General features: G+C 37.6%; 2 long non-coding RNA genes across 2 annotated transcripts in view; one reads left to right on the top strand and one right to left on the bottom strand.

The window, feature by feature from the left end:
- The window catches only part of LOC107834635 (uncharacterized), a 25,200-nt gene extending 19,998 nt beyond the window's left edge, over nucleotides 1-5,202 (bottom strand). Inside the window, exon 1 of the long non-coding RNA XR_001660444.1 lies at nucleotides 5,124-5,202. This is a non-coding gene — a long non-coding RNA (uncharacterized LOC107834635). The remainder of the gene's footprint in view (nucleotides 1-5,123) is intronic.
- Nucleotides 5,203-5,779: 577 nt separating this feature from the next.
- The window catches only part of LOC107834639 (uncharacterized), a 4,884-nt gene continuing 984 nt past the window's right edge, over nucleotides 5,780-9,679 (top strand). The window contains exons 1-2 of the long non-coding RNA XR_001660448.1: nucleotides 5,780-5,790; nucleotides 9,590-9,592. This is a non-coding gene — a long non-coding RNA (uncharacterized LOC107834639). The remainder of the gene's footprint in view (nucleotides 5,791-9,589; nucleotides 9,593-9,679) is intronic.

Raw genomic sequence — 9,679 nt, 5'->3', positions numbered from 1 at the left:
GTACCTAACATTAAACCAGTTGCAGTAATCTTACTGACTTTGTTTGTCAATCGATCACCGTTTCTTGTTTTTACAGAGTATCAAAAATGTTGCCACATAAAAGATTTAAAAGAGGTGGAACTAACCTTCCTTATAAGCAATAACCTGTGTGAGGACAGTGGAGCCCATTGGTCCACTGTCCTCACACAGGTGGACCAACAGTCATCTCTCCAGAATGGGATGTAAGTACATTAAGAACTGATCTTTGACCTTTCTTTGTTACCAGAACACGTCACAATGTTTTCCACTAAACTGGAATGTTCTCCTGGGTCATACTAAGGTTGAAGAAGTGACACAGGCCAACTTCTCGTAGGCCTGAGGTTGAAATCATCTGACCCTGCATCGTCTTTCTGATTCAGTCTTCACTTGTCTTCTAGAAACAGACAGACATTAGGGGAAACAAATACAGCACCATATCTTCTGATTTGGTTCAAGAAAAAGCTATAGAAATAGCAGGATATATGGTTGAGGTGGAAAATGAAACACTTGAGGTATGACAGGAAATCTATGGGTGAAACGATTTCCTATAGATTTGTTTGGCTAGAGATGGGAGAGGAGGTGGTTGAATAGTTCCTGAACTGAATCTATTGCAAAATGTATTAATTTCATTGGCTCTGTTCAGACTTCTATCAAGCTTATCCTTCTTCTGCTTGATCCCTGAACACATTTCTTCTTGTTTCACAGTTCATTTAGGTCTTTCTTGATAGAAGGTTTTCTATTTGGGGAGGATTTTACTGTTCTGCTGTGGAAGGTGCATCCCAATCTATAGGCTCCAAACAACCCAGGACAGCTTCTTTAGCTTCCTGTGACCAGATTCTCACAGTTTATTAAAGGTACAATATTATGTGTTTTTAAGGCAGATAGTGCAATTTTATAGCACAGGCAAATAACTGTTTAACCTTCAGTTTTTATGAAAACATTTTTATGAAAAATGCTATACATGTCATGTCACATACAGAATACACTCACACTCTAAAAAGAAATTAGTTGAACCAACTTAATTGAATTGCTTCAATTGGTAGCAAGCAATTCCATTCAGTTTATCCAACTTAATTTATTAAGTTTAACCAATTCAATATATTATAATCATCCAACTCAATTTGTTATTTTTTTTAAACAAATTTATTAAGTATGTTTAAGATGACAGATTTAAGTCAGTCTTAGTCAAATCATTTAAGTTTCTTCAAATAAAAAAGTAAATTATTAATGTGTTACAGTTGGTAACACAACGTCTCACGCAGTGATGTTGGTTCCAAAGCTCTATTAGCCAATAGCAGAGGAGCTGGACAGCTCTCCTCATTAACATATTGATACAGCAGAAATACAACGAGCGGAAATCCAGCAAGCAGAAAAGGGAGAAGCAAAAAAAAGACAAAGCAAAATGTATCTATTTTTCTTAACAAAACACATGTGTAGGGGAAATGAAAAAGAAAACATATACATTACTTGACAGAAACTCATGTGTAAGGAAAAGGAAAAACTAAATATATATATCTATGCTTTCATTTCTTATCAAAATATATCTTTATGCTTTTATTTATTTCTTTATATATTTATTCTTTTATTTATATATTTATTATTTTATTTTTTATTATGTCGGTTTTGGTCCTCCATACTTCTCTGGCTTGCTTATCAAAAAGTTTGAAACTTTATTAAAGAACAAACAAACAAACAAATGAATAAATCAATAAAACAAGTTCAAATTAATGACCCAACAAAAATAATAATCTCAGTAATTATTGTTTCAACACGATGCTGCGCAATTCTGTGCGTTTCGGTTCCATACCAAAATAACTAGCACAGCAGGAGTTTAAATCAACCACAGCTGTCTTTGCGGAGCACTTATTAATAATCACAAAATAAATATAGAGCCTGAAAACCTAATATCGTAATGGACTGAATGTTATATTTTTAAAGTAATCTCTAAATTTGGACTAATTATCTTGTTCGTCTGTGATTATACGTCATTCACAACAAACATCAAACACGGTAAATATGTTTCATTAATATTTAACAGACAAATGGCTTCTGCGACAATTATGTGAAATTAAATTAATTGTCTAATATTAAAAAGCATAGTTTGGACATCTCGCTTTGAGCTGAGAGTCTGACAGGCTTTTCCTCTCAACCTTTTTTTTCGCCTCTTATTTAGTGGAACTATTAATGCTGATGAGATTTTCTCCAAAATAACCTTTGTCAGCCTTTATAGCTCCACTGTTGAAAATGAGGCTCTAACATTCACAAATGACATTGAAATAAAATCCAGTCCAACATCTGGTTTGAGGTGATTCCTCTGGAACCTGTTGGAGGAAAAATATCCCAACTTNTTGTCATAGTGCCCCAAAGAATTTAAAACTACTTTCACCCCTGTTTGTTACTGGTTTTCTCAATTGCCGATTATGGTGTTTTTTTTGTGACTTTATTTTTTTGTGATTTTATTATGTAAATCCCTTTGAACTGTATTGTTGCTGAAATGTGCTACACAAATAAACTTGATTGTCTGAATTGGAGCCAGCAAGAGGAAAATCTCTGACATCTGAAATACTTTGAGATGATCGCTCACAATAAAATTCTTCTTAAATGACAAAAATTAACCCCTTCAACTCCCAATTTCTCACCTTCTGCAAATTTCCACTATTATTTGTAGTCTGGTTAGCAAATATATATCAGTCTTGCACAGCAAGATTTAATGCTGTTGCACAACTAAAATTCAACATGTAGCCAAATATAAGGGATCAGAGCCAATTAGAAATCCAAGAAAAAGCGAACGCCCCAGCAGGCACCACATTCCCAAGACACTAAAACATCAAATGTCTTTATTATCAAATCAGTCTATGACATAAAAGAAAACCCAACACAACCACTGACGTTCAACCGATTAGATTGGATTAGATTGGCTACAAATAATTTTAACAATTAAATATGGTTTCATTGATTCTCCCGTTACTAAACATGAGTTTGATGAAAACTTTGTGACAATATTGCATTTGCTAATTTTTGGAAGTATTATCCAACTGAGTGACAAGGCTGTTACAGTTTCACCAGCAGATGTCACAAGTGAGTGATGAATGAAGCATCGATTAATGAACTTTTTGCAAAGCAAAGGGTTGGAAAGCTTCATTGCTTGATAAGGCTTCATTTGCCTATCACTACTGCCAGCTGTAAAACCAGGAACTGTTAATGATTCTTCAATGGAGGTGGAGAGGGACTCAGGCAACCAGTGGGTAACTTCCACAGCGTCACGAGGGAAAAACCAGAAAACCAGAAACTCAGGCTACACAGGGGTTAAGCCGAAGGCATCACAGCCTATTGGCGCTAGTCTTCTTCTCACCTCTTCCAGCTGTCAGGTATCGCTCCCTTCATAAGGTCCTGTCTACACCTGCTCCTCAGCTAAGCTTCAAGAACTCATTGACTTCTATTATCTTTCTATGACCGTCTGAATTAAAATCGGACTTTGATTCAGATGATTTTGCCACAGAGATCCCTAGTCCTTTCTGTCATGTATTTGATTAGCACAAAGAAACGTGGATGTCACTGTCCAGCAGTATTTAATGTAAAAGGAAGTGCTGGTAGCCCACTAAGTCAGCCCACTAAGAGCTCTGCAGGACTGTATCCATTTTGCAGCTTTATAGGTGAGAACAGCTAAAAAGGGGTCTGCTGCTTTCATCAGGTGTTTCGTAGCTTTATACTGAGTGTTCCGCTTCCCCATTACTCCGTGGAAGTCTTGGGCTACCGGTGACGTGTTTACACCCATATGAGATACCAAAAGCTTCAAAGACATGCTCATACTAAAGTGATCCATTATCTGACATTATGACCTCATGCATAAGATGTCAGGGAAAAATGGACTTAAGATGAGCTATGATATCATTTGTTTTGCCCCATTTAGAAGCACTATTTCAACATATCTAAAAAAAAATGTCTATAAACAAGAAGATAGTTTTTCCCTCCCAAATCAAAAAAATCTGTGTCTAAGTTTTGCCTTGGGTGGGCGGTGTGCTAGGAAAGCTTCAGTGGTTTGCTGTTGTGGCTTTTCTGTATCCAAGCTACATTTCATGTTGAAATATTCATTTGACACAGGGTGTCTTATTGTTTAAGAAAGTTTTAATTTTGTTTGAATTACACAGCTATGTTCTACTGAAAAGGCATGGACACATGCTCTGTATTGCAGCCAGCAGCAAAATGTTTTCCTTTTCCAGCAGCCATTATGCAGTGATAAAACCAGCAGAACAAACATAGTGTTGTCTTATAAAGAAGTGGGTGGAGCTCAATTACAGTTGCCAGGTGATGTAACAATTTAGAGGTTTTTAAAACAGGTCGTTTTGCAGACATCAACAAAACCTTTACTTATTCCCAAAAAATGTCCAGGTGTTTTTTTTTTCCGCTTTTGGACAGTTTCTAGAAGCAGTAGGTACCCAAATGGAAGGACAGAAACATGAAAAACGTGAATTTTTAATGTCATAGCCGGTTTGTAATTCTTCCTGGTGCTTTGTGTTGGTGGAACACGGAAAGATGGTAAATCCAAGTCTAATGTTGTTTTAGTCATTGTAATAACTTAAGCCTATCGTCAATGCAGTCATGTCATGACAAACAAAAAACAAGTTATTGTTAAGTCTCATTCAGTTTAGATAAAATCTACAGGTGTTTTATTATTAAGTCCTGGAAATGCAGCCAGCATTCTGAGTAGAGTTCAGCCCCAAACTCATCAGGATGCACTAGGAAAAGAGTTCACTAGAAGACAATATCGTGCTCTCAGGAATAGACGAAGGTGCACTTGACTTGGTGTGATGTACATTTAACACAGACTCTGCATTCCGCCTCTTTTGCACTCTCATAAATCACACAATTAGTTTAGTGCAGAAGTTTTCTATATGCACTTTTTATTTTTATGGCAGTCTAGCAATAAACGGAGAGCACTTCTTTTTATTGCTTACAACCCATTACATAAAACAACCTATTATTGTACATGTCTGAACTGGTTTCTTTACCATTAAGGTGGAGTGTCATTGGGGCCTGTTATGCAATGCATGGCAAGAACCTATTGTTCTACACCCAATAAGGGGTCTCTTTATTTCTTCCATTACCGTTAATGCGGCTCGTACTGCTCCATGCCCCCCACAAAAATGGTATGAAAACGTTCAGCTTGATCCCGAGAAGGGAGCTATTACTTTTAGTGGGATTTAGAGTTAAAATGACGATATAAATTGAGAAAAAAGTGCAAAAAAAAACAAGGCTCAGTGTCTGACAGAGATAGGAATCTTTCTCTCTGAAACACACACACAGCAGCACTGTGGATTTCTGACTTCAATACTCTTTTTAACTCGCCCTCATGGGCACAAATATCGCCCTATTGGTCTAAAAGTCGGTCATGACATAGATACACATACCTGCTCCCGTAAAATGTTTTCAAAATTTTGCTAGGGCTTATGGTTTCTTGTCAGGGTCCTTGAAACCGACTCTGGGTGTCTCACAAGTATAGAAACTCTGTCTCCAGCACACTGTCTGACCAAGAGAGCCAGCCCAGGTGCAGATAATTAATTACTATATCAACGGGTCCTAGACAGAGGCAGTGAGCAGTCTCACAAACAGGCGCAGAGACAGGTCTCACAATGCATTGTGGGAAGAATACATATTTCCTGTGACTATTAATATTTTGCTTAGATAAAATTAGTATTTCTCTGAAATTTTTAGTGTAAATTAAAATCCGTAGAATGAAGGCTGAAATTTTTTTAAAATAAAGAACTACCGACTGTCTTTATGTTTTTTATTTTGAACTGTGAGTTAGAACCACATGTGCCAAGCTTATAGTCGTCAGTCCCGGATTGAATTTCATTGTGCATGTGGTATATCTGTTATACTGAAGGGTTTGGCTAGGTCAGTATAACACTGGTGATTGACATAACAAAATCTGAAGTCATTGCACTTTGGTGGTGGATCATGTCGGACCTCCACGGATGTACTTCTCAGATTTAGTACAGCTGTGTGAGCTGTAGCTAAAATGCTGGGTCTGAAGTTATGGGCACACTTCTACAGGCCCTATTTAAATTTCTTTAGGAATTTTTTAGTTGTCAATTATTTATTCACTGAAAACACCTTTCTGTTCTGTGTGATCATGCTCACAAATATTTACTTTAATTGAAATATTCCAGTGTTAGTATGTAGAACAGTCACATTCAGTCAAGACTGACCACTAAATGCATTTGTTCCTGTCTTTTCCAGGTGTAAAATATAAACATGTTTACACAGAAATTTGACAGTACCTCTGGTATTTCTAAGCTGCAAAGTAATATAAGTAATATAAGTTAGTATGCTCCATTCTAATGCACTAACTCTGCTGCTAAATGATCTTAAATGGGAGAAATAGTTGGAGCATAAGCAGGAGAAGAAGTGGCTCATGACTGAATTACCCAGGGTGCAGCAGTACTGGATCACTAATGACTCAAATTATATATTTGAAGATTGAATTATTTCAAAAGTCAACTGAGTTGCTTTAGGAAACTGCTTAGTCATGTTTACTTTGCAACAGTTTAAAACACCACTTCCTGCTGGACCTTAAACATTTCACAAGTTAAATGCCGACATCATTTCTACTGTAAAAAAATCACATAGAAATGTCATGCTTTTTTTTTCCAAGTCAATTGTGTACTTTTTCTGTTTTAGCTTTAACCTCGATAACACCTTTATCGGACTTTGCCGGGAGGCTGAGCAACATGGTTTCATGGCCCTGTGACATCACCGCCTTCACTCATGTTGCTGTTTTGCCCTTTGTTTTGTCTGAATGTTGCCATTTGCCCTTAATGTGTCCTTTCCTCTTTTTTGTTTTATTTTATTAGAAACTGGAGTACTCCCTATTTAACACAGAAAAGGATTATTTTAGTGTATTAGTAAGGTTAGAAAGGAGTATGCACTATTTAGATCAATATTAAACAGCCCAGAAATGGAATCAGAAATAGGATTAGAATAACTACGAACTTAGAATCCAGAAATACTTAGTCACTACTTAGTTACTTTTATATTATTACTTTTTAGAAACTGTGACTACTTACTTTTAACCCAGAAAAGGATTTAGAATAAACTTAGAATTTAGACCAATACTATATCATTGTTATTTAGAAACTGTGGATTACTCACTTTTAACCCAGGAAAGGAATTAGATTAGTCACTCTTTAGTTTATTTTATCAGAGACTGTAGAGCAGTGGTCCCCAACCCCCGGTCCGTGGACCAATTGGTACCGGGCCGCGCAAGAAATAATTAAATATTTCCATTTTATGTATTATTTGAGTCTGGAGGATCTTTTATTTTGAAAATCCTTTAACCAGATTCTCTCAGTTACTTGCGCGCCAACACTGAGCCCACAAGCAGCAAAATGAGTAAGAAACGGATCAGGTGTCTTTGGAAAGTTTCTTTGCAAAAGGGAAAAAGGCCCAGAGAAGAGACAGGAGGATGGATTTATCCCAGACAGGTAGGTGAGTCAAACATTACAAGCCGCTCTGCGTAACATGCAGCAACCAGCTGCTAATGAGGCAATGAAGCTTCAAACTGCTTCGCCACGTAGAGACCAAGCAGGCTGTGGATATAAGCAACACTTCGGGTGTCATTGTCTTTCGTCACTCCCTGATGGGACCGTCTCATTGCAGAGAAACAACCTCAGAGCTCCCGCTAGTCATTATCGTGAGTTAAAATTTTTACGAAAGTAAAATGCTTGTTTTTGTGGTGCATCTGTGTCTTATTTTGAAGGGATATGTAAACGTTACCATAGCGACCAGAGTCAGAGAACGTTTGGGCAGTGGTCGAGAGAGGATAAGTAGAGCTTGTGAGTCTTAAGTCTGGTTTAGACGGCAAGATTTAAGAATTGTCGGCCGATTCTCCAAACCTCGAGCTGATAAAAGTACAACAGGTTCAATCGGTTCGTGTCTCCAGCCACAAGGCAGATTCCAGTCACAAACATTGCGATTCCAGAAGAAAATCCCCAAAATCCCCAACATAGCATACGGGAATTTAGAATGACCAAACACGGATGACGATGTAGAAGCAATAGTGACAGTTTGTGGACTCAGTTTAAGAGATAAAAGACGTAACAAAAAGAAAAGGCGGTGGATAAAAGACAGCGGGAGCAGTCGCTCTATTTGCTGCACTATGATTTGGAGGCGACTATGTTTTTTCAGTTAACATTTTTAACTGAATAACCATAAACATATATAATAATGACCTTTACATATAATAATAAACATTTCCACATATCATCTCCGCTATCCACCGGACTCACAGTTGCGTGATATGTCAGCTGTTTGGGATTCCCCTCTGTTCTTACGTCACCACGCTTTCTGATTGGCTACCTGTCACATTCAGCAGGTTGTATTCTCGTTCCCAGTCAGGGTAAACCCCACAGGCTGCGATAAAAAGGCCAAGACAACCCAAATTGGGTATATTCAGGATTTAGCGGGAACACCAACATGCAGTAGCCTTATCTGCGTCCCCCCCCCCACCCCCCACACCGGTGGTAATAAAAAGATTGGGGACCACTGCTATAGAGTACTATATTTAGATGCAGAGACCAGAAGCCCAGAGGACGCTTGTGGATCAACATTGTTAGACTATTTTTCAGACTCCTGTTCTCCCAACCCAGAAATGGAATTAGACCAGAGGATACTTAGCAACCATGAACATATGTAAAATAACATATTACATATTTAACATATAAAATATGCAAAATATCCAAATATTTGACATATTTTATTCACACACACCCATACACATACATAACACACATAAAGATGTGTATTATAGTGAGTGTGTGTATGTTTTTTTTTTATCTTGTGAAACTTCCACCCACATTGGGGCTTTTAGCTATGAAAGCAGGTGGGTGTCTGAGCAACCGCATCAACTCCTGTTCCATGAGACTTGTTCTGGGTGTTTCCGGTGCAGAAGAGGCGATGGGCAGACATAGCAGAAGACTCTGAGGGAAACGTCCTCATGAATAATAATGAATACTAGGGCCCTGAACGCAGGCTATAAGAGTTTTATTGGTGTGGGATAAATCCATACTGTAAGGCTCATCTGCTGAGAACTTGGCTACCCAAAGCTGGTGTCACCCCTAAAAATTTATAGATGCAAAACAGAGAGAAGCAATCAGCTATGTTGCTAGTGTCTACAAGGTGCCTTGGAAATTCTGTCCTTAAAAATATCAGTGTGAAAGATGATATGCTGCATCACAGGCAGTATGTCGTACAGAGACCTTTGTCATGTTTACATTCTCTTCTGTCACTGAGGCAATAATACACCGTTTCTCAATTATTTTCTGTCACCCCCCAGCACTCTCCCAGGGATCAGAAATTTTTGCCCACCCCCGCCCTCTTCCCGAATTGAAATGCTGTTAAAAATCTGATAATATTTAACAATTCATCTGCACAAACCCCTTGTTTGTGCAGATGCTGATTATAAAACAGTTAAAATGACTGATTGTACCTAATTTTATTGATTTAAATCTCAAAACTATTTCCAAGTTCAGTTTATTTATTTATTCAGCAACATTTAATCAAGACTGCTAAGCCTGTGGGATTCTCAAAAGAGAAAAAGTGCAAATAATTTGCTGGGATGAGCATTTTTAGACTAACACAGTGAAACTTTATAAAATTGTTA

This window comes from Poecilia formosa, unplaced genomic scaffold (assembly GCF_000485575.1).
Source record: "Poecilia formosa unplaced genomic scaffold, Poecilia_formosa-5.1.2 Scaffold702, whole genome shotgun sequence".
NCBI classification, from domain to species: domain Eukaryota; kingdom Metazoa; phylum Chordata; class Actinopteri; order Cyprinodontiformes; family Poeciliidae; genus Poecilia; species Poecilia formosa.
Note: the sequence above shows the minus strand (reverse complement) of the source record. Positions and strands in the feature narration are given on the sequence as shown.